Source organism: Cryptomeria japonica, chromosome 5 (genome assembly GCF_030272615.1).
Source record: "Cryptomeria japonica chromosome 5, Sugi_1.0, whole genome shotgun sequence".
In the NCBI taxonomy this organism is placed as follows: domain Eukaryota; kingdom Viridiplantae; phylum Streptophyta; class Pinopsida; order Cupressales; family Cupressaceae; genus Cryptomeria; species Cryptomeria japonica.
This window is the reverse complement of record NC_081409.1, coordinates 487,883,216-487,908,354: the sequence shown is the minus strand read 5'-3', so window position 1 is coordinate 487,908,354 and position 25,139 is coordinate 487,883,216.

The window sequence follows — 25,139 nt, the reverse complement described above, 5'->3', positions numbered from 1 at the left end:
AATGGCAATGTTGCATTGATAGATGGATTGCTTGAGTACAAGAGGTGCCTGTTTGCCAGGTTTTCACCTACTTGGCAGAGATTCATTTTTTTTTTTACCAAGGTGCCTGTTTACCAAGTTTTCACTAGGGCAATTTCTCTCTTTATATATATATATATATTGATTTCTTCAGGACTTTTTTTTATTTTTAGGATTTTTTTCAGGACTTTTTCCAATTGTACAAGTTTGCTGGAGCAGAGAGTGCTAAGCGAAGAATTTCTTCAAGTGGATGGTGTTAATCGGTTCACAGAGCTATTCTCCTTCCGAGTTTGAGAGTTGATAGGCACCAGAGCCATATGCTACAGTAACAATGTAGGGACCCAGCCAGTTGGGTTCAAACTTCCCTTTATTGTCGCAAAACTATTGATTTTTTGGATTTTCTCTCAGAACTAGGTCACCAACTTGAAATTATCTTTGTCAAACCTTCTTGTTATATCCTCTAGACATTCTCTTATGATACACTCTAAGATGATCAAATACCACTTGCCGATGCTCATCCAGTAATTCGAGTTCTTGCAATCTAGATATTCTATGATCTTCATCAGTAAAAAGACCTTGCAACAAAACTCTTAGAGATGGTATTTCTACTTCAATAGGTAATACTGCTTCGGACCCATATAACATAGAGAAAGATGTAGCCCCAGTAGGTGTTCTGATACTGGTTCTGTAAGCCCATAGTGTAGGATTGAGCTGCATATGCCAATCCTTCCTAGACTTGTTCGTTGTTCTGTGCAAGATAGTCAGTAGGTTTTTGTTAGACACCTCAGCTTGTCCATTACCTTGAGGGTAATATACTGATGACCAGTGTTGCTTTATTTTGAATTTCTCACAAAGCTCGTCTAGATCTTTATTCTTGAATTGTCCTCCATTATCAGTCACGATGGACAAAGGTATCCCATACCTACAAATTATATAGTTTAGGATGAATAAGGCGACTTGTTTACCAGTTGCTTTGGTGAGCGGAACTGCCTCTACCCACTTGGTGAAATACTCAGTAGCAGTTATAATGAATTTATGTCTGTTGGATGAAGCTGGATATATCTGATCAATGAGATCAAAGGTCCATTGTTGAAAAGGCCAGTGTGTTATAAATGGTATGAGGTCCCTTGCTAGGGCATGTATGAGATTTCCATGAAGTTGACATTTCTCACAAGTCTTAGCAAATTTAATGGCACCTTTTTCCATATCTGGCTAGTAGTAGCCAACCCGTAATAGTTTCCAAGCTAAAGTAAAACCATTCGAATGAGATCCACAAATACTTTCATGGACTTTTGATAATGCACGTTTAGATTCTTCAGTTTCTAGACATCTAAGCAATGTACCGTCCAAACCTCATCTAAATAAATCATTAGCTATGATAACATACCATGAAGTGTTGTGAGTTAGGTTTCTTTTCTCATTACAAGTAAGGTTTTTCATGGATAATTTGATCGCATAGAGAGGAATAGATGTGGCTATATCGAGATGAGTCATGTCCAATAATAGAATAGACTATTTAGGTCTTAGGAGAATCATAAGCAGGGTAATATAACTCTTCCACCAGGAAATCAAAGTGAAAATAACTCTTCCACTAGGAGATCAAAGTGAAAATTGGACTCCTATAGCTCAGGTATAGATGCCAAGGTGGCCATAGCATCTACTGCTCTATTCGCTAGTCTAAGAATCTGTTGGAATGATACAAAAGCAAAGTACTTCTTGAAATCGTCCACCATCCTCTTGTAAGGCATCAATTTCTCATCTCGAATCTGATATGTATCATTGATCTAATTGATAACCAATTGAGAATCTCCATAGATATGTAATTCAGCCACCTTCCATTCAATAGCTAGTTTTATTCCATTCACCAAAGCTTCATATTCTGCAATATTGTTTGTGCAGGGAAACAAAATCTTATAAGACTTTGGAATTGAATACTTCTGAGGAGTAATGAATAATATGCTAGCACCTAAACCATTTTGAGTAAAGGAACCATTGAAGAACATCTTCCAAGGTTGTTGAGTAAGATGCATTATTGATTCATCTAGGAACTCAATGTGTAGTGGTTGAGTATCCTCAAGTGGAGCTTTAGCAAGTTGATCAGCAATTACTTGTCCTGTTATGGCTTTGCGTTCCACATATTCAATGTCAAACTCTGTAAGGATCATAACCCATTTCGCCAATCTTTCAGTGAGTGTTGCTTTATTAAGAAGATACTTGAGTGGATCAATTTTGGCCACCAACTTGACTGAATGTGCTATCATATAGTGCCTCAGTTTTTGTGATGCAAAGACTAATGCAAGCATGCTTTTTCTATTATACTGTAGCTCATTTCATAAGACACCAATGTCCTACTGATGTAATAAATAGCTCATTCTTTTTTGTTGTCATCCAGTTGTGCCAGAAGTGCCCCCAGTGATGAATCAATTGTTGATATATATAAGATTAGTGGCTCACCCTGAATAGGTGGCATCAATATCGGTGGATTAGACAGGTACTCTTTTATCTGCTAAAGATGTTGTTCACATTGCTGATCCCAGTTGTATATTATTCCTTTTCTCAATACTTTTGTAAAAGGTTGAGCCTTGTCTGCTAGTTGAGAAATGAATCTTCTAATGGATTGGAGACGTCCCTATAGACTTCTCATTTGACTGATGTTCTTTGGAGGTGGCATGTCCATTATAGCTTGGAACTTCTCAAGATCAACCTCGATGCCCTTCTTTGAAATGATGTAGCCAAGTAGTTTACCAAATGTCACTCTGAATGCACACTTCTTTAGATTTAATCAGAGCTTAAACTTTTCCATTCTATCATGTATAGGACCTAACTCTTGAATATGCGTTGATCTTTTCATAGTCTTCACTAAGGTATCATCAACATAATCTTCCATATTCTTATGCATCATGTCATGAAAGATAGTTGTAATTGCTCTTTGACAGGTCACCCCTATGTTCTTTAACCCAAATGGCATGATGTTCCAGCAAAAGGTTCCCCATGCATAGGTGAAAGCTATCTTTTCTTGTTCTCCAGGAGCGATTTTAATCTGATTGTAGCCAGAAAATACGTCCATTAGTGAGTACGTCTCATACCCAGCCATCATGTTGACTATCATATCAATATTTAGCAATGGAAAGTCATCTTTCAGACATGCTTTTTTGAGATCTCTAAAATCTATACAGACTGATAGATTTATCTACCTTCGACACAGGCACTATGTTGGAAATCCATTCAGCATAATCTATTGCTCTGATAAATCCAGCTTTGAGGAGTTTCTCTAGTTTAGCTTTGACCAATAATGCTACATGCGAGTGCATCTTACAGAGTTTTTGTTTAATTGGTTTTACTCCTGGTGTGATTGAGAGATGGTGCATAATGAGATCAGGATCCAAGCCTGGCATATTAGAGTACGTCCATGCAAAGTTTATTTTCTTCTCTAAGAATAGATAAGTGAAATCCTTCAATTCCTCTACTGATAGTGATTGAGCTACGTGAATAATTTGTGGTGTCTCTTGATTCCCGATATTCACTGGTTGAGTTGGCTTGATCAATATGGAAGACCGCTCTTGAAAATGACTGGGCAGTATACCAAGTATCTCACCTTCAGGCACCTCAAAGAGGTTTTCACCTTTAGGTACGTCCTTTATTTTCTCTTTTTTAGATTCCGACACCAGCACAATATGGTTTTTGCCATCAGATCTTTTATTTTTATTTTTCTTGTTTTTACGACTAAGATACTTGATATCCGCTTCAGTCATATTTTCACTTTGTTCACTGGTGGAAGAGTTTATAGGTTCGAGTGCATTGAGATAATAGGATAATGTATAGTCATTGGCAAAAGTAGGTATATCCATGGGTTGATTTGCTAAAGTACAGTCAATCAATTTGGGATGTACTAAGGACAAATTTTGGATAGGTTCAAGAGCGTTCATGGTATTGTTATCACAACTACAGATCGAAAAGTCAAGTTCCAGAATAATACCTTGCGTAAGTGTCTCGAGACCAGGAAGAGTTAGATCATGTTTATTAAAGTTCACGTTAATATTTAATCAATCTAATCCAATAGACATACTTGTAACATCGTTTACTACGCCCAACTGGACGTCATATCATGGTTTAACAACAATAAGACTAGTAGACAACTTTTCATTGTTTGTATCAGATGATTCAAAATTTGGGGCTGAGTGGGTATCATCATGAATAGGACTGTCATCAGAGTCATCAAAGTCATCGGATGAAGTTTCCAAGTCTCTTTTAGGTGATTTAGTAAGCGTATGTATGGTATCAATACTAACATCTTTAATGCTACAAGTTCCTTCATGTTGTGGTTCATTTGTCATTTGTATCTGACACACCTATTGACATGATCTCATTGTTTCTGTGATTTTTTGTTGTCTACTCCATTCAACTTCTTTTGGACTGATGACTGGTTCTTGTTGTGTAGCTTCTAATTCTTCCTGTGTAGTGCTATAACTGATTTGTTCTATTTTAGGATAAGGGCACATAGATGAGAATCTTTCTGGTATTGTTCCTTCTTTCAATCCTTGTTCATAATTTGCTTGCCTCTTTTGTCTAATTTCTTGTATTTTCTTCTCTAGTTTTATGCGCATCAGCTCTTGAGTATCATCTATGACACCACTAGATTCTTCTGGAGTTTCTGTAGTGGATGTGTCTAAAAGATAGTCAGGACCCCATTCATACTCGTTTGAATTAGTCTCTGAATTATCTACTTGTTGCATGCCAGTATATGTGACTGGAACTTTTAATGGTGCAAACAATTCTCTAATTCTTACAACTTTATTTCTTATATCCTCAGGAACCTCAACTTCTTGTATTCGTAGCTGATACCGTCGAAGCTTGAGTACCGACTATTTCTTCTTTCTTGACTATTGATTCCTCTTTCTCTTTTCTACACTCTACTTTTGTTTGTTTAGTGTCTACTTCATGTAATGTTAAAGGCAATATCTTTTTCAAGCACTTAGACTTAGAAACATGTTTTTATTCTGATGTCTTTTTCGGATTGTATCCCAGTCCAGCCTTATCATGTGTGGCTTTGGTTTGTAGCTGAATTGGTTTAGTAATACCTTCTTTTTGTTTGCCCAAAGGACCAATACCTGAGTACCCCATGTGCTAAATCATTTTGTAACCACGACCATATTGGTTTGAGGAAATCTCACAATGTCATACCTCCTCATTTGGACTATCTTCCTTAAAGAGCCAGTTAAGCACATCATCCCCTTCTATTTCATCCACCAAGGAGGTAGAAGACTATATAAAGAGACCATCGTATATAGTATTCAGAGCCGAAGTTTGTGTTCTCATAGCCTCTGATGGCTTGCCCAACTGTTTTGGTGTTGGAGGGAGAGAAACTAATGATAGTACTGGTTCTATCTTGTAGCCATCCATGCCGGTATCTATAATCTTCAATCTCTTTTCTAAGTCTTTCATCAATGTTTGTGGATCTTCATTTGGAGAGGCTGCCCTATTATGAGGCACAAAAGTATCTGCACCTTTTGTCAAAGCATTACAGATGACATTTGTATGAGCAGGAATATTGACTTCAGCTCCGTTATAAGGAAACTTGTATTGGTGATATATCGACGGTACTGCCTTCATTTCATGAATCCACAGCCTACCCAGTAATATATTGTATGACAATGGAATATTGAGAACCTAGAAAAGGACATCTCTCTCTACTATTCCCACTCTGATTGGTAATGATACCAAACCTTTGGAGGTACTCTCTTCCTCATCATAGGCTTTAATTGTTATTTTCTTGCCTGGATCAATGACATTTTCAGAGAATCCTAGTTGTGTAAGCAGATGATAAGTATAGATATTCAACCCTATGCCTCCGTCTATCAAAACATGTTTGACTCTGTGTTTGTGGATCATGGCTTCAATATGCAATGGCTGGTTATGTGGATGATTTAATGAATTTTCATCTTCTTCAAAGAAGGTCAAATAGTGAGGTGAAGTCAGATGACCCACCATAGACTGAAATGGATCAATGTCTAAATCTTTTGGAATGTTGGTAGTGAGCAATGCTTTGTCTAGGATTTCCTTGTGAGCAGATGAGAGTTGTAGCAATTCAAAAATTAAAATTTGAGCATTTGTCCTTTTTAACTGTTCAACCATGCTATATCCAGAAGATGATGATGAGGTTAATCTTTTAAATTTGTCCAAGGTTGATTCCTTTTGTTTGTTTGGCAAGGCTATTGGATTTGATGTTTCTTGAGCTGGGTTGGAAGAACTAGCTCCTTGGAGGGTAACTTTCTTTTGAGATCTGGTCAGAGCTGTTGCATATCGTGATTCATTTGGTTTATCTTGAACTATAATCACATTGCAATATTCTGAGTGTCAAGGTTCAATCATGTTGATAATGTTATCTTGGCTGGCATAAGTATAATTTACTTTGGCACCTCCTTTGGTCTTTGAGGAATTACCTTGTTCATAAGCAGACAAAGGGTCTTTAAATACTTTATGATCAACATTGGTTGGATGATTCCCAACAACAACTTTACCAACATCTATGACATCTTGAATCTCTTTTTTTAACTTCATGCAATTTTTTATGTTATGACCCTTATTCCGATGGAAGTCACAATATTCATTTTCTATCCACCATCTCGGTTTGACATCTGGGTCATATGGTCTAGAGTTATCTAGTAGTGTTATCAAGTTGTTTTCCAATAGAGTTTTGAAAGCAGATTCATATGATTCTTCAAGAGGAGTAAAATCACGCTTAGGTTTGGAAAGCCAAGGCTTTTCTTTGGACCATTCCTTTGTTTTCAGCTGGAATCTCAGTAGCTTTAAGTGCTTGTGTACTACTAGCCAAGTTGAATATTGTGGATTTTGAGTTGGTTTTGATAGTGTCTACTACTCCATCATTAACAACATTCTTATTGTTATCTTTGCCAAATTTCCAATACTTGTTCTTCTCTTTAGATCTAGATCTTGTTTGTGTTTCTTTCCAACGTGTGATATCTCCCTTCTTTATGAGCACATCTTCCATTTGAATGGCATTATCTACCATTTTGTTAAATGATGGGTGTACTTGCATTTGTATGCTATATTTCAGTCTGGGGACCAAGTTATTGACAAATATATCTATTTTCTCAGAGTCTGGAATAGGTCATGGGTACCTAGAGAACATCTTTCTCTAGCGTTGGAGAAAAGTAAGAAGAGGTTCCCCTATTTTTTGTTGAGTATTACAAAGATCAATCATAGTCATAGGATGTCGAATGTTGTATGAGTATTGTTGTAAAAATAGTTGGATTAGTTCTTTGAATGTTTTATTCCTTTGGGTAGACTTGAGAACCATTCCATTGCTTGACCCCCTAAACTCCTTGAGAAGAGACGCATGAGGTACACTTGATCATCCATGAATTCCATACAAGCAGCACTAAATTCCCTAACATGATCTTGAGGATCTGAGGTACCATCATATTTGTCAAATTTTGGGATTTCCACTCGTGAAGGAAATGGAGGCATGTGTGGATTCTTGTCAAATGGAAAGGGACATATTGTTTCCAGAGAATATTGTTTCGGGGACTTGTCCTTATTCTTCAGTTCTATGACCTCCATCTGCAAAGCTAGTAACTGTTTGTGTACCATGAGTATAGGTGAGTCTTCCCTTTTAGTAACAAGTGTTTGAACATCATATCCAATAGGAAGTTTGGCACCTTATTTTACTAGTTCTAAGAAATAGTCTTCCTTCTCTCGAGTCATGATAGTTTTCATCATTTTTCTAAAGTATTTTTCCTTTTGACAGTCAAGGATTTCTTTTTCTAGAGGTTCAGTGTCTTCGTCAATCTCACTTGATGATGAGGAGTCATTATGATTTTTAGGAATATTACGGTCATTTTTGTTTCCATCATTGTATTCTATCTCATGTATAGTGGGAGATTTTGGTTCATCAAAAATTGGTCCACCTGATGATGATGGCATGTCAGTGAGTGGATCCTTCACGCAGAATGGATAATCTTGATAGGTGAAGGTTTGTTCTTTGCCTTTGGCTTGTTTCTTATGAGAACTCCTGGTTTGAATAGGCATCTTTATGGATTTGTGTGACCTAAATGTGTTTGTGATGCAGAGGTCAAGATCAATTTCAGAGCTAGTTGTTCTGTTTAGAGTATTGTTTAAGAGAAACAACTAAGATTTAGTTTGATTTCAAGAACGATCTATCCTGTCTAAGACGTTATCTAAGTTGATTCTAAGCGTAGTGTAACATTCAGTCTAGTTTCAGGAATGATCTATCCTATATAAGATGTTGTCTAAGTGACTAAAATTTGATAGGTAGTTGATTGAACTAGTTGAAAGGTGATCGACCAAATCATGCAATGCAAATGGCAGAGGTACACTATCTTGATCTATTTATACTCAGGAAAATGGTAACCAGTATTATGTTTGTTGTAAGCTATTTTTAGGCAAGTTTGCCTATTCTATTCTGACAAAACCAGAGACTCGTACGATAGGATTTTCTGAACCGGATGATAATTTAGCAGCTACAGGACGACAATAGTTCTGTTTCATACGATTTGCTGCCTCGTACCGTATGACAAATGGGCATGTGTAGGACGACAAAAGACTCAGAGCAGTTATGTTTTGTATGACATAGGATACAGAGTCAGATGACAAAATAAAATGACTCATACAATGCAGGATTGGGTCTAGGATGACAAACCAGAAAACTCATACGACATAGGATGTGATATAGGATGATGAATTATCAGACTTGTACGACTGTTCACAGGACACAGCCTAGAAATTTTGAGTTTTTCCGATTGCTGAGTATGACCAATTCTGAGATGGACTGATTTTTGACCAGGATAGACTAGTTTCTGACTCAGATAGATTTTCGACTTAAAAATGGACTAGTTTCTGACACAGATAGAGTTTCGACTTAGGATGGACTAGTTTCTGACATGGACAGAGTTTTGACTTAGGATGGACTAGTTTCTAACATGGACAAAGTTTCAACTCAGGATGGACTAGTTTTTGACACGGACAGAGTTTCGACTCACTGAGTTGTTTCTGGTCTTCACCAATTTTTGGTATTTCAGTTTTTGTTTTAGGGATGAAAACATAGAAAACAAGTAGTATGTATAGTGACTCCAATCACAGCATGCAAACCCTAAGGAATTTGGTGAGGAAATAAAACCTTTGCTTGTAGACTCAGGTACATACCTAATAGCTAATCAGAATATGGTCGCTAAGTCTCATGCAATGGATTCTCAACACCGTATTATGCTAATGGGGGCACGAAATGACAAGTATCTTGGGAGAGTTACTATCTCTCTTGCATAAAGATTATCCCCCTTTTGAAGATGAACTAGGTAGCTTCTAATTTTAAATTGGATTTAGTCAAGGATCTGTTCAGCACGTCAAGGTATAAACTCAATTAAGAGGTCTCCCAGCCTTGAAAACTAAGGTTTAATATACCCGAAGGTACGGAGGAGAGCTATTCCCGAGCACTGTCGTTGACTTGATTTTCATCAAATCACATTTATTTTATAGTGGGTTGGAGTACTTGGCGTCTAGCTGTTCCCACTTAGGTTGTTCCCCTCACACTGACCGTAACAACTTTAAGAGTTTTTCAACCCCTCAGGAGTGCAGGCCTGCTAAAGATGTACAAATCTCAAACAAAGAAAAAGCTTCAAGGGTCTAGATTTCTGATTGTCTAGAAAAAGACAAGAGCATACTCTCCTACCTCTCAGAATCTTCTAAAAGCACAAAAGACAGATTTGTTCTTTAACCAGAGAGCAAGTTAGGTTCCTAAAAATGAATTTAAAGAATACACGATGTTTAGTCGATTCTCCTTAGGCAACCTACAAAGACAATGAATCAGTAGTCATATTGTCTTTGTGCGACAAGCATATTCTTTGACAAGCATTCTGCAAAAACTAGTTAGGCTGTGAAAAAAAATTCTGAGATAGACAGATAAATAGTCAGGGTCAGTCATTAGAATAATCAATCAAAAATGAGAAAATTATGAAATTTGCCTTTTTTTACCAAAAAATACAGAATTGTACGATAGACACTTGACTTGTATGAGACAAGATGCAGTATCGTATGAAAGAATATTGCTAATGATGCCTACTCGTACAATAGGATTTTTGCAATTCGTGCGACACTTGTAGTTTGTCGTTTTAGCCTGTAAAAATTGTCGTACGAGATGTACGGACGAAAAAACCAAAAAATCTGAAACCTGGAAAATAACAAAAAATAAAGCAATCAGTCTTGGAGGCTGAAAAAATGTAGTCTTTGGGCTTCACGGTGGGTGCCAGAGATGTGTGTGTGAAAAAGTGAACCTGGTAGCTGCAAGCACAACACTTCAATTAAGTCATTATATGCATGGTTAGTAATCAATAATAAATAAGAAATAAACCATAGCAAAGTGACTAATTGCCTTCTAAAAGATGTGAGTATAAGATTGCTCTCAGATTTTTATAAGCAATACCAGTGACTAGACTACACCAAGATGAAGGATTTAATCTATGTGATATTAAGCTATATGGAGGCAAGATGGATGAATAATTCAAGCAATAATAATCAATTCAAGCAACAATGGATGCAATAAATAATGGATGTAAAATGGATGCAAATAATCTAAAAGCACAATAATCTTCAATGACTCCAGAGCGAAATTAGTGTGATAATAATCTCCAAGCGTGTTCTCAAAAATCTCTGGGGTGAATTAGAATGAGAGCTGAAGACTGAATTTATAGAGAATCACAAGAGAAAAAGCTCAATTTAGGATTAATTGAAATAATTCAGAAATCATGCTTAGTTAACCTTGAGATAGATTCCAATTATAGTTTAATTGAAATGCATTGAAATTAGAAGTCCAAGTTGCATTGGAAAATAATAATAAATTAATTCCATGCATATAGGATAAAAATAGATAATTCTTTAATTTATTCAAGAAAAGGGTATTTTCAATGCAACTGAACTTCTTTTTCTAAAAAGCATTGAGTTCCAATTTTAGAGAATAATTCAGTAATTCAATTAAATTGCTTTTCTGATTTCAAGTTCTAAATTTAGAAAAAGAAATAATATCTCAATTTTGATTTCTCTCTCAATTCAATTCTTTTTTTGTTTTATTTTCAATTCAACTCTTTATAATAAATTAATTCATCTTTTGTAATAAATTAATCCTTTTTGCATGATTGAATGGCAAATTTATTAATTAATTAAATATGCAAGGATTTTAAATAAATTAAAATGGGATAATTGATCAAAATGATATTCTTGGAAATGATTTGATTAATTAAATAAATATTTAATTAATATTGAGTAATTGATTTACCATGTGATTTTTGATAATTAAAGAATTAATAATGTGCTCAAGATTGATTTAATTGCCTTTGTTTAAGACCTTGGTGATGTTGTCGAGATTAGGGGGCCATGGTTTAGATGACCAATTTTAGGGTATTACAAAAGTGCTTCAAGCCTGTGTGGCTCAACCAGTGACTTTGTGTGAGAAGTTAGCATGGTAACGAGAACAGATTGTGTTGCCACGTAAGCCTTGTGCGCGTGAAGGATCTTGCATGAAGGAGATTGTTCCTATCTACCTCAGGAATGTGCGAAGTCTATAAAATGGTGATAATGTGTGATGGGTTATCAGCCGCCATGAAATCAGTGGAAATGGACGATGGAGAATGTCTTGAGATTGGATCAAGAATTGTTGCATTTAATGCAGTGTGCTCAACTGTCAGGATTGAATCGTTTGAATTCCTTAACCCAATAGGATTAGGGTTTAGGGTTTATGCTACCGACCTATCTATTTTCCTATAAGGTTGATGTTGTGTCTCTTTCTGAGGTTGTTATAAAAAGTTGTGTGTGTATCCAAGAGAAGGGATACATGATTCTTGTCAGACCAAAAAGAGAGAAGTGATACCTACAAAGTGTAAGTGCAGAAGGTGAAGAGGAGCTGAAGCAGATCTGCATTGGTATTGAGTGCTATTACCAAATCATTGTAATACCTGTTGATCTCTAACCACTTCAATAGTTGGAAAATCCCTTAACATGGTAGCTTTAACCGGCTTGTTGTAAATCCTTTAACAGGGTGACTCAAAACTATTAAGTTCTTGAAATCCTCTAACAAGGTAACCTTTAACAGGGTTTAACCCTTAACCAGGTATTCTTGCCATCCCTTAATCGGGTGATCCCTAACAGGATCAGTTCCTAACAGAACCTATTTATTAGTCTTTAATCGTACAAGGCTCCTAACAAAGTGGACTTCTAAAGAGTTCAAAAACAAGCTTGTGGGTATTCATCCCCACCGTGGTTTTTCCCTATTGGGTTTCCACATGAAAAATATGTGTGTCAAGTGTGATGTCTTCTTCATGTGATGCTTTGTTGTTTTCTATCAAGCGGTGAATCAGGTTGATCTAGTTGCTCTTATGTATATCTTTGATGGTAGATTACTTGTTCATGTATTAGGGTGAAATGGAAATGAAGTGTTAGAGTATATGAGAAGATAGGTATTGGCTTGTTTATGCTTGTCTTAGCTATTCTAGGTTTTTACCAGTTGTACTATGTTTTAGGACCAGTGTTACTTTTTGTCTGTCAATGCATAGTGTCTGTTGACAAACCAGTTTAAGAGTGTATTTTTGTTTGTACTAATTCACCCCCCCCTCTCAGTACCTGTTTGGTACTATTCTTTCATCATTGAGTTATCAGGCACTAATTCATGCCTAGGCCCTACTATTTAAAGGACCAGAACTATAGGGTTCCCCGATCAAATTCACATCTGAGATGCCGACCCAACAACTAATATACAACTATAATCTACCGACTACCTATAGAATGGTGGGGCTCATGGGGTAGCTCCCCCCATAGAATTGTAGGGCAAGATACCTCTACCCCCCATAGAATTTTAGGATGAGAAACTTGCTAGAATTGAGTCTTGACTGTAGTTTATGCGAGTCATTCATTGAATTAGTAACTATAGTTAGTTCATTAATCAACTTGTCCCACCCTTAATTAATCAACGTAGGGTATAAGAAAAAATGCTAGAATAACCTAGAATAACAAATAACAATCCCTTAGTAGGCTAATTATAAAACCCCCTATAATTAATTAACAAATAAACCTTTAATTAATTTGCAAATAACATCAACCCATGTTGTATGCATGCACGGTGGGAGGCTATAAATTGTTGGGTGGGAACTGCCCAAGGTGCCCATAGAATTTTAAGGAAAGAAACTGTTGTCACAAAAGTTTTCACCCTTGGTGATAAGACTTGACCACCAACCTTATGAAACATGGAAACAACCTCTCAAGTGTGGGACCCTGCTAAATGTGAGGTTGAATCTCTAGAGAAGGCTAACTTCCTCTTCAATCTGAAATGCCAATTGTTGGACGAACCCAACACTGGTAAAACTAATCTATGATCTGACAAGGAAAAGGGAGAGAGGGAAGGGTTGCATGAAAGAAGGGAAATAGGGTTTGTACCCAGACTGGAATGATAATCTCCCCTACTTATGGCTACACAAAACATAAATGAAAATACCAAAGCTTACACAAGATTCAATCTAAATCAGTTATTTGAGAAAAGATGAAGGTTTGGGATCTTATGAGATACAAAGGGAGCTAATAATTGGCTCACAATTTGTATTCAAATATGGATTCAACACAATCAACTATGACTAAGAAAACTAAAAGATATGCATTCAGATAATAAGGTAAAACCTTATATGGATTGAAAGAACTGAATAAGGGCAAAATAGGTAAATTCCATTCACACAAGGACAAGGCAAAAATTTACAAGTGCAAAGAAACATGAAGAGTTTTGTAGAAGAAAGAGAACGGAGAAGATCCTGAGAAAAATACAAAAATTATGTTTATAGTTAAGGCATAACTCTCGATTGTTACAAAAACCTTACCCTACCCAGGTTAGGTCACAAATGTTTGAGAGGAGGAGATGATCAAATCAATAGATCTAATGGCATGTTGTGTTAGTTCTACAAGCTAGTCCTCTATCTCTGGAAGCGTGAAAATAACCCTCAGTGATGTAATCCCTGTCAACAAGCATGGTCGAGCACATTTCCAGGGACAAAAGTCTTTTTTCAGTATTGAAGAAGACATGGAAGCATCTAAAAACAACCTGTAGGGTCGCCTCTAGAGTAATGGCATTGAAATCCGATGGCTGGAAGAAAATATGATTCAATTTGGGGCGTCGACTGAGAAAAATGAGGACCATGACCATCAGGTCGACAACCACCCCTAATAGAGCGCAATCAAACTCCAATGACCATCGAGAAAATTGAAATTCAGCCATTGATCAAGAGATCTCATACTCAGATGGATGCATGATATCTTACCATGTAAGCGTGCTCAAAAGCCCAATGCAAGATTAAAACATCATCTTTGGATAAGGCTTTATGAAGATCCATCGACTGTGGATGGTTGACATGGCACCCTAGGTCCATGCTTTCTTTACTATGTTTGACCTCCGAGCGGCCTTTCATTCTTACCCTACAACATCTCTATGGGTCTATCTTTACCTTGGAGGACAAGACTCTTTGAATTTTACCTTTTCCTTTTATCCCGCGGGCCCATGATGCTGATCCTTTCACCCCGCGAGATAAGCCAAAAGTCCTCCCATCTTTGACCTTTCTTATCATGTGATGCTTTGCACTCCTTCATTTTACCTCACGAGATAACAAGGAAACACATTCCTCGCATTGTCTTTCTTATCCTACAACGTCATTTGTGTCTTCTCTTTCCTTCATGAGATAAGGAGCTCTTTGATTTATCCTTCGCTTTTTACCATGGGGCCCTTGATTGCTTAGTTTTACCTCATGGGATAAGAGAGGTTGACACTCTTCTTTGTTGATTCTTATCCTATGAGACCACCTTTATCTCCACTCCTTGATGCGGGATAAGGGATCCTTTGTTTCTATGATGTTCCTCACAAGATAAGAATTCTTTCACTTCAGTCTTGTGGCATTTTTGATGCTTTGGTTTTACTTCGCGGGATAAGCGGTCTTCATTTATCTTCATTGTTTTCTTATCCTACGGGGTCTCTTTATCCCCTTTTATCCCTGTGAGATAAGAGAAAACACATTGTTTCTTTGATAAACCCTTATTCTGTGGGGTGCTGCTGATGTCCATGTTGCTCTTTAATGCCAACTGGGGCCCACCTCGGTGCCAAATAACACCCTACAAACTAAGGTTGTCAATAACACGACCCGATCAATAACACGACATGTTATTTACATTATCTATTGGTATAGCATATTAGGCATGAGGTCAATAACAGTCATGTTATTGACACATCATATAACCCTCTTGTTATATGACTGCAAAAATTATTAAGAAGTAGCTAACTCTGTTGGGGCCAATAACATGTCATTTTATCGATATTGACTAACATGAAGCGTTAGCCACACTGAAATCTTAGATCTGAGCTCTGCTAAGGTTGGCACAAAAATTGCCAACATTTATGGTGACTCAAAGGGAGTGACAAGCCTACTTGGAACATTGATCAGTAGCTCTAAAGTCCATTGGGCACAGAGTCAAGGCCTGAAACAAAATTACATACTCTGCCCCTCCAACCTAGATTATATCAAAATTTTCTATCATACTAAAAAAAAAGAGTGTGCACATGCACTTCTTGGAAAGCTAAAAAAACTAAAAAGAACCTAAACTAATTATGTACCCTGCCTCACAATGAAAGGGATAAATAAATCCATTGACTGGCTTGTCAAAGTAGCTACCTTTCTTGACCAATGTCTGATACTCTTCATGCCTGTGGAAAACCAACCAATAAAAGAAAATTGAAAAGCATCCAACAGACTATTGGAATTCCCTCCCAAAACCTGAGAGCAAAGAAACTCACCCATGTCTGAATTTTATCCTTCTGAGGTGGATGGGTGAAAATAACTTTCTCCTCTTCATGATGCTTAACTTCATGCTCAAAAATTGTAGGTATGAGATAAATGTTTGATAGGTCATCCCCTTGAAGGGGATAGACATAGGCCATCACTGTTGACCTACCCTTTTCTTTGTTGACTTGGCAACAAAATAGGCACCTATGAGATATGCCTCTATTATTTAAAATTTATTGCCTCTGCTGGCAATGCAATATCTTCCTCTTGCTCCTCTTGATTCAACTGACTAGAAGTTGTTAGCTCGATGTCAAAACTTGAGCAAAATCCCTCTAGATCATTCAAAAAAGAAACATCCTTTGACTCCCCTACCCCTGGCTCAATCTCATGTTGCTGCTCAAATGTATGAACATCCTTCTCCTCAAAGAAGGAAGGGAGCTCATCCTAAAATGAGAAAATAGACTCCTCACTATTGTCCCTTGCCTCCTGCTAGTTTGTATAAACAAAATCTCTATATACCACTAAGACCTACGAGGCATCCTCATTTTTGCAAGTGACCAGATTAACATGATTGGATTACATAGGAACAAATTATCCTGAGGTTATTGCAATTGCAAGATTTAGGCTATCCAAAAACCTAGAGCCTATCCATTGGTATTGCCCTACAAAACTGGATCTTTGCTGCTGATAGCCTTAACTTTGTTGTTGATAAGACCTATTGCCTTGGGATTTCTGAATCTCTTTAGATGGTGGAGGAGCAACATGTGTGAGCAATTGACCTATAGATATCACTGGTATAGGAAGAAAAGTAGGTTGCGGAGTAGGAATCTATAGGAATAAGGGCATTGAAAGCCTTGGGGCTAACTTTCCAGCCTATATTAAGCATCTTTCTTCCTTGATGGCAATGTCATATGCCTCTAGAAGGTTATCCCCTCCCAATGATTGTATGATCACAATTATGTCATTTTTTAGAGCCCTAAGAAAGTATAAGAAGGCACAATTGCTAGATGGCCTAACCAAAGCAAGGATCCTATCCCAAGTCTTCTGGAACATGTAGTTGAAGTCTGCCATAAAATCATATAGGGCTCTCTTGATGGTTACTAGTCATTCAATCAGTGACAAGGAATCACTTTTGTCCTTAAAACTCCTACACAATCCTTCCCCTAATTCATCACAGCTATGAATTGAACCAGAGGGAAGACCCCTAAACCACTGTAGGTCTTTTCCCTTGAATGAAGAGGCAAGAAGCCTCACTGCTATGTTATCCTCTAAGATGTCAAAGAGCAAATTCTTGCTACAAACTGAATGTGCTTAGTTGGGGTGATAGAGGTCTCCCTAGTAAAAAAGGGTATAGCCTTAAAGGGTGCAACTAGGATGTTGTTTTTTGGGGTTAGAGCTAAGGGGTTGCCACCATTAAAGGTGACAAAAGCATGTATTCTAGGGATAGCCATAATTTTTTGCTACTCCCTCTACTACTAGAATCTAAAAGTTCATACTATTAAAGAAAAATACTTGTAGAAGGTGCTCATGTTTGGCTACTTGATGTGAAATGGTTGCTGGTTTTGAACAAGAGCCTGAATTTGATCCTTAGAGTTGCCAAGTGTTGAGTGTGACTGCCTCCAAAGGCAAGATACTAAAGAGCACACCAAGTCTTCAACTAATTAGAGCACTGGACTGCATTACCAGTAGATGTCTTCTTTGTAGAGTTGCCAAATGCTTTGACTGATTGCCTCCAAAGGTTGGATTGCTAATGGAAGCACTGAAATATTAGAAAAAATATGACTAGTGACTAAGAGTTTGTACCTCCAATGGACATCTATGAACTAAAACTTCAACAGTCCCACCGGGCATTCCAAAAACCATTGTCACAAAATTTTGCACCCTTGGTGATTAGTCTTGACCACCAACCTTGTGAAACATGGAAATGACCTCTCAAGTGTGGGACCCTGCTAAATGTGAGGTTGAATCTTTGGAGAAGGTCAACTTCCTCTTCAATCTGAAATTCCAAGTGTTGGACCAACCCAACACTGGTAAAACTAATCTATGATCTAATAGGGAAAAGGGAGAGAGAGAGAAGGGTTGCATGAAAGAAGGGAAATAGGGTTTTCACCCAAACTAAAATGTTGATCTCCCCTTCCTATGGCTGCACAAACATAAATGAAAACACCAAAGCATACACAAGATTCAATCTAAATCTAATAAAAGATGAAGGTTGGGGCTCTTAGGAGATACAAAGGGAGTTGATAATTAGCCCATGATTTGTATTCAAAGATGGATTCAACACAATCAGCTATGACTGCGAAAAACTAAAAGAGATGCATTCAGACAATAAGGTAAAACCTTACACGGATTGAAAGAACTCAATAAGGGAAAAATAGGTGAGTTCCATTCATAAAAGGACGAGGAAAAAATTTACAAGTGCAGAGAAACATGAAGACTTTTGAAGAAGAAAGAGAAGGGAGAAGATCCTGAGAAAAATAAAAAAATTGCCTTTATAGTTCAGGCTTAACTTTGGATTGTTACAACTGAGAAAACCCTAACCCTACTCGGGTTAGGTCACAAATATATGATAGGAGGAGATTATCAGATTGACAGATCTGATGGCATGTTGTGTCAGGTCTGTAAGCTAGTCCTCTATCTCTGGAAGTGCGAAAACAACCCTTGATGAAGTAATCCTTGTCAACAGGCATGGGCGAGCACACTTTTAGGGACAAAAGTCTCTCTTCAACATTGAAGAGGGCATGGTTGCATCTGAAGATGGCCTGCAAGGTCACCTCTAGAGTAATGGCATTGAAATTTGGTGGCTCAAAGAAAATTTGATTCGATTTGGGGTGTCGACTAAGAAAAATGAGGACCTCGACCATCGGGTTGACAACCACCCCTAACAAAGAGCAATCAAACTCCAACGACCATCAAGAAAATTGAAATTCAGTCATTGATCAAGCGATCTCATGTGTAGATGGACACACATGATCTTACCATGTAAGTGCACTCAAAATCCCAATGCAAGATTAAAACATCATCGTTGGATTGAGCTTTATGAAGATCCAACGATTGTGGATGGTTGACGTGGCACCTCAAGTCCATGCTTTATTCTCTGTGTTAGACTGCCAAGCAACCTGGCATTCTTACACCGCAACATCTCTACAAGTCTATCTTTACCTCATGAGACAAGACTCTTTGAATTTACCTTTTCTTTTTATCTTGCGGGCCCATGATTCTGATCCTTTCACCCCCAAGATAAGCCAAAATTCCTTCTGTCTTCAACCTTTCTTATCCCACAATGCTTTGCACTCCTTCATTTTACCTCACGGGATAACAAGGAAACACATTCCTCACATTGTCTTTCTTATTCCATGATGTCATTTTTGTCTTTTCTTTCCTTCGCAGGATAAGGGGCTCTTTAATTTGCCCTTTGCTTTTTCCCGCGAGGCCCTTGATTTCTTAGTTTTACCTCATAGGATAAGAGAGGCTGACCCTCTTCTTGGTTGATTCTTATCCCATGAGACCACCTCTATATCCACTCCTTGATGTGGGATAAGGGATCCTTTGTTTCTATGTTGTTCCTCGTGGGATAAGAATTCTTTCACTTCTATCTTCTTTGTTTCTTATCTCGCGATATTTTTTATCCTTTCATTTTACTTTGTGGGATAAGCATTCTTCATTTGTCTTCATTATTTTCTTATCCCGCAAGGTCTCTTTTATCCCCTTTTATCCCTGCGAGATAAGAGAAAACACATTGTTTCTTTGATAAACCCTTATCTCATAGGTTGCTGCTAATGTCCATGTTTCTCTTTGATGTCGATTGGGACCCACCTTGGTGCCAAATAACACGCTGCAAACTAAGGCGGTCAATAACACAACATGTTATTGACATGAGCTCTTGGTATAGCATATTAGGTATGGGGTCAATAACACTCATGTTATTGACGCATCATATAACCCTTGTGTTATATTATTCTCTACAAAAATTATTAAAAAGTAGCTAACTCTACTGGGACCAATAACACGACGTGTTATTAGAATTGACTAACATGAAGCATTAGCGACACTGAAATTCTGGATCTGAGCTTTGCTAAGGTTGGCACAAAAATTGCCTATAGAAACCCCCATAGAATTGTAGCCCCCCCCCTCCACTCGATAGTTTCTAGAATATGTTAGAGGCTTAATAGTTGTTGAAGCAAGGTGGGAAACTAGAATTCTAACGAAAAACGTATCAAGATTCCCAAATAGGGTGGAATATTCTATACATAACATGTCTCCCACCCACCCCTGGTTCTTTCACTACATCAAAATGCATCGAATATACTCCCCAAGTATTGATTGAGGGGGATCTTGTTAGTTTGCTACCTCTCACTAGATTATGGATAGAGAGCATTACTCTTTTATTCCTTTTAATGGGCCTCAACAACTCTTTATTAACTCTTGATCTAGTTCTAATTACATGCAACTGGGAACAACCACAACTACATGATTCCCCAATCTTCAATACCTTCTCCAACCTCATGGATCCCAACTGGAGAAGGCTACCCATCCAAAATAAGAATTAGAGATGGGGTGGATGGGTGATCTAACTATAATCCCTCAAACTAAGATCCCCTATTCTGGAACCTTACTATTCTAAAGGGCTAGTGGGCTTCAATGAATCTTGCTCAATTTTATGGCACTAATTAACTAATAGATAGACCGAGACCCTCCAGTCAAGATTCTAGAATCGCCATAGAGCCCTTAAAATAGTAAGGGGGAGCAGGGATATAGTTATTTACTGATAAATTAACAAGATAGGGACCCTCCAGTCAAGATTCTAGAACTATTAGCATATTTTACGCAATTATAGTTCTAGCTTAATCTAGCCCCGTACTATTTGAAAGAGATAGCTTTGAGATAGTGTATAAGTAGTGAGCTTTAGTCAAGCCCACCTAATTTGGCTGAGGGTTGCTCTATAGTTACTAATTTGATAGGGAACCCAACTAATAGGGTGGGTGGGAATAGTAAGTTCCAGCAACCCCTTTTGTCCTCCCACCCACCCCCCATAGAATAGTAGGGGGTTAGAGTATGGAGGTAGATTAATTAGTTGAGCATTAACTCATTATCACTTATTATTCCCATCCACCCTGTATATCCCTTAGGGCGGTCCTTAGGGGGATAGTAAGGGGGGGGGGGGGGGGCGCTAAATTAGTAACGGGTAAATCACTGGCAAGGAAATGATTGATCATAAAGGGGGTCGTAATAGGGTATGGTTAGGCCCCTAGACTCCACTTCCCATGACAAGAGTGGGGGAGGGGATTGCCCTAGCCAATAGTAGGGGAAGGGGGTAATGGGGGAGTCCTAATAGAAGGGGGTATTTAGATAGGAGGGGGTTAGGGGGGGAATACTAATAGGCTAAATTAGTAATGGGCAAGTTATTGGTAGGTTTGTGCATGGTTAGATTTCCCCACCATAATGGGGATGGGTGGGGATCCCCCCCACCTTCTAGTAGGGTAGCATAGGCTAATATAATGATGTACGTAACAGAAGCAGGGGCTCCATAGGAAGGGGAATCTGGTTAGGGGGAGGACACTTATTTTAGCCTCCACTAAATGATTTCCCCCCCCAATGGATAGAGGAAGATCCAATGGATAGGGGAAGGCCCAAGTTGACCACCTCCATGACCCATTCTGACCATTTTCACCATTTGGGGTAGGGTGTAGTAAGGGGGTTGCCCTAGCCAGTAGTGGGGGTGGGGATCCAACTGATAGCCCTGAAAATTGATTGTACATGAGAATTCTAAATTTTGAGCTTAATTTGATCTTTCTGGTTTTATTTACATCCTCTATCAAGGTTCAAGGTCTAGGGTTTAGGGTTGACCAAAATTTATTTTGTCTTGTGAAGAAAATCCTAGCAATGATATATCTCATCATTACCTTTTCCCACTTAAGGCCGAGGGTTGCATTTCGTGGATGGGGCCATTTTATTTCCTAGGCACTAAGTCATGGTAGACTAGTTTTAGAAATGATTTTCTTATAGTCGTATGGAAAAATTTTCCTATAATTGGTCTCTTTTTAATATTTGTGCCTGCAATCGCATTTTCCCTAAGTCTAAAATCCTAAGTATTTCATCTGGTTGATAAAAGAAGAGTAGATCTGACGGTCCACACTTCCACATGGTTGAAAGTGAAGTGAAGATAAAGACCACGACATCATGAGATGATGCCAAGTGTCTTCAGAAGAAAATGACAAGCTAGAAGTGTAACCTACCAAAGCCTTGTGTCGTCAGTTCTTAGGTAGTAAAAATTAGTTTACTAACATTCCTATCTATTGGCATGTGTTCAAGATGAATGATGATGTTATGTTTTGAGATAAAAGGTGCCTGATTGTTAATTCTAAAAGGGATAATAGGCATTGTGCAGAGCAATAAAGTGTGAACAGATCCGACAACCCTCATATTCCTGCGATGGAAGTTGCAAGGAGGTTATGGACTGTGGCATCACGAGATGATTGCACATGTCCTAGGCTGACCAGGAAGACCTACGGTGGGGGCACTGACAGAGTCTAATTGAAAGATTATATGGCATTGATTAGTCATGACCTCATGGGTCTATGGATACATATGGAAGGTCAAATGCTTCAGGGTTAGGTATGATGGATCATGAGTTCTCTCATGAATTTAGAGATTTCCTGTTGATAGTTATCCTAAAGCAGAAGATTGTACACCCATGGAAGAATAAAATTAGGATAAAATCACTCGTATAAGGTGAATCTTGACAGGGAAAATATAGTGGATGTGATACGTATGATTTCTAGTGTCCATAGTTGGTAGGTTGAATTAAGAGCGCCGAAGTGATGATTTTTCATGAACAAGCACTACTAGATGAAGTGTTTTTAACTATAAATACAACAAGGTGGTGACTAAACTGGTAGGAGAAAATGAATCCTTTCCATTTTTTGAGTGTAGTTCTTTCTTCTACAAGGAGAATGATTATTGAATAAGGTCATAAATGGAGTTCCTATATGCTTTGTGATACTAGATGGAAGTTTTCTCTCATGTGTGAGTATGTCTATTGTCAGAGGGAATGTGAAGGTTGGGAGGATTGCCAGAGGGGGTGTGAAATCATTTTCTTATGAAGAAAGGTCATGCATGGCACAACCTCTACTTCTACTTTGTCACTGGATGGCGGGGAGTTCTGAGAGAGAGCCTGCAGAGGAATGACAAAGGAACATGTCTGGATAGGGAGTGGCAAAAAATCATCCATGTGGCTGCATGGAAGTTGTGACCCCTCCCCAGCATATTATGTTTCCCTTGTAGCTCCTCCTCCCACTTTCTTTGATCCTAGGCATGAAGGTTGAATCTACTCCTCTAGTTTAGAGGCAACTTTTCTTCTTGTCGGGACCCACTTTTCTTTCCTAGAAGGGAAATACTCTATACAAAAGAAGCACAACATCTCAAACTCCATCTAAAGGTGTCAAGATGATAACGACATGGCTCAAATGGTTTTGCTCCTACCAATTTTCAGTTAAGAATGATGATTTACAGGTGCCAGCACATGGATACAGAAATATTTTTGTAACAGAATTGCATATGACCTTTTAGGCCTAATTGTCAAGAATGGATCTACTAGTGACATGTGTCTTTTGGATGGAATCTTGTTGCCACCTTTCTTCTATAAAAAGGGAAATCATGGCCAGAAGAAGGGTTTAGATTTTTGGGAATGTCTTGTAGGCTCAGTTTTCTTGTTCCTTGGGTTTTTCCTAGTCTATTTCCAGTAGTGAGTCTAGGTGAAGCAAACAAGCTATAAAGTCTTTTATAGAGTAAATAAAGAAATATTTTAGTGTCAAGTTCTGCACAGGTTCTTAAAGGAGTTATATGTAAATTTTATCTTGTGATAGAGATAACATTTTGTTTAAAATAGAATTATGACTCCTTTCTCTCCATTGCATGATTCTATCAATTTTCAAATGAGATCAATCAAGGGTTTATTTCATTTAGTGCATTGTTATGATGTATGTAGCTTTTTGTTTATGCTTCAGTCCAAGGGGTCAATTAAATTGCCTTTAATAGAGTTGCAGAATGATAGGGATTGTGCAAGGATTTTAGATAAGTAGTTTTGGTTTGGGATTACAAATGAGATATATTGTAAGGCGGTAGCATCTTAGATCTTATGATATCCGATCAAATTCTATCACATTTTTCAGGTTTATGTTTTATATCTTTTAGGTGCCCAATGGAGTAAGACATTAATCACTACTTGTAACTGGCTTTATTTATCAGCCTTGTTTCAGTTTTAACTGACAAATCTCTACAAATCTTTTAAAATACTAGAATATCATTGTTAAGTTTTCATGTATTTTTTGAAAGTTGTCCAGCCCATCTCATGCTCTAACCTAAGGTTGAGGATCACTAAAGGACTTGCCATCCTTGAGCATACTCCCTTTCCACTGAGTTCTTTTATGAGATAATATTCTTTGTTTTTAGTAGATTCCTAAGTATTGTTGTAGAGAGTAGGAAGTTCACTAAAGGGATTACCTTCTCGGGTTCTGTAGAGCCTGAAGTGTAGAAGGATCTTGTATCCTTGTTGAAGTTGGTCCAAGCCTGACAGATATTGATAGTTGGAAGTGGATTTCCATAGGTATTTGGAGGAATCAACTTGGTCTCTGCCCTGTGGCAGTGTAAACCCGTTTATTTTAAGAACCAACAAAAATGATGACTCTGCTGGGGAATATGAACTGTAAAGAATCTTTGGTTAAAAAGATTTACTTAATATATAGTTGAGATTATCCCATCTGAGTCACCAACAAAAATGGTGACTCTGCTGGGGAATGTTGTTTAAAAGTTGTCTAGGTCTTTTGTGATTTGATGGTCAAGCATTTCTCTCGCATCACAGGGCTCAAATATTTACCCATGGAGTGAAGAGTTTCTTAATCTATCCTTTGTCGGTTTGAGTCAATTCTCATAAATGTTCAGAGAGAATCTATTGTAGTTAGTCTTTTGATAAAAAATTATGTCTAGATTGTTGGCATATGTGTAGAGTATGTTGACATGATGATATTGTGTTGTCATTGATGTCAATATGCTAAAGAGTGAACCGGTAATATGCTGAAGAGTGAACTAGAAATATGTTGAAGAGAGAACTGGTTTATTGAAGTTAAGCAACTGGCAAAGTGAACCGGTACAATCTTGTGAACTGGTATATGTGCAAAAGGTGAAGTGGTACGTTTGTCAAAGTGAACCGACATATGGAAAGTTTTCTATCAAGGTTTAATATGGTATGACTACCAGTTGGTAGTCCCAGCCTCAGGGTTTCTGGTTGAA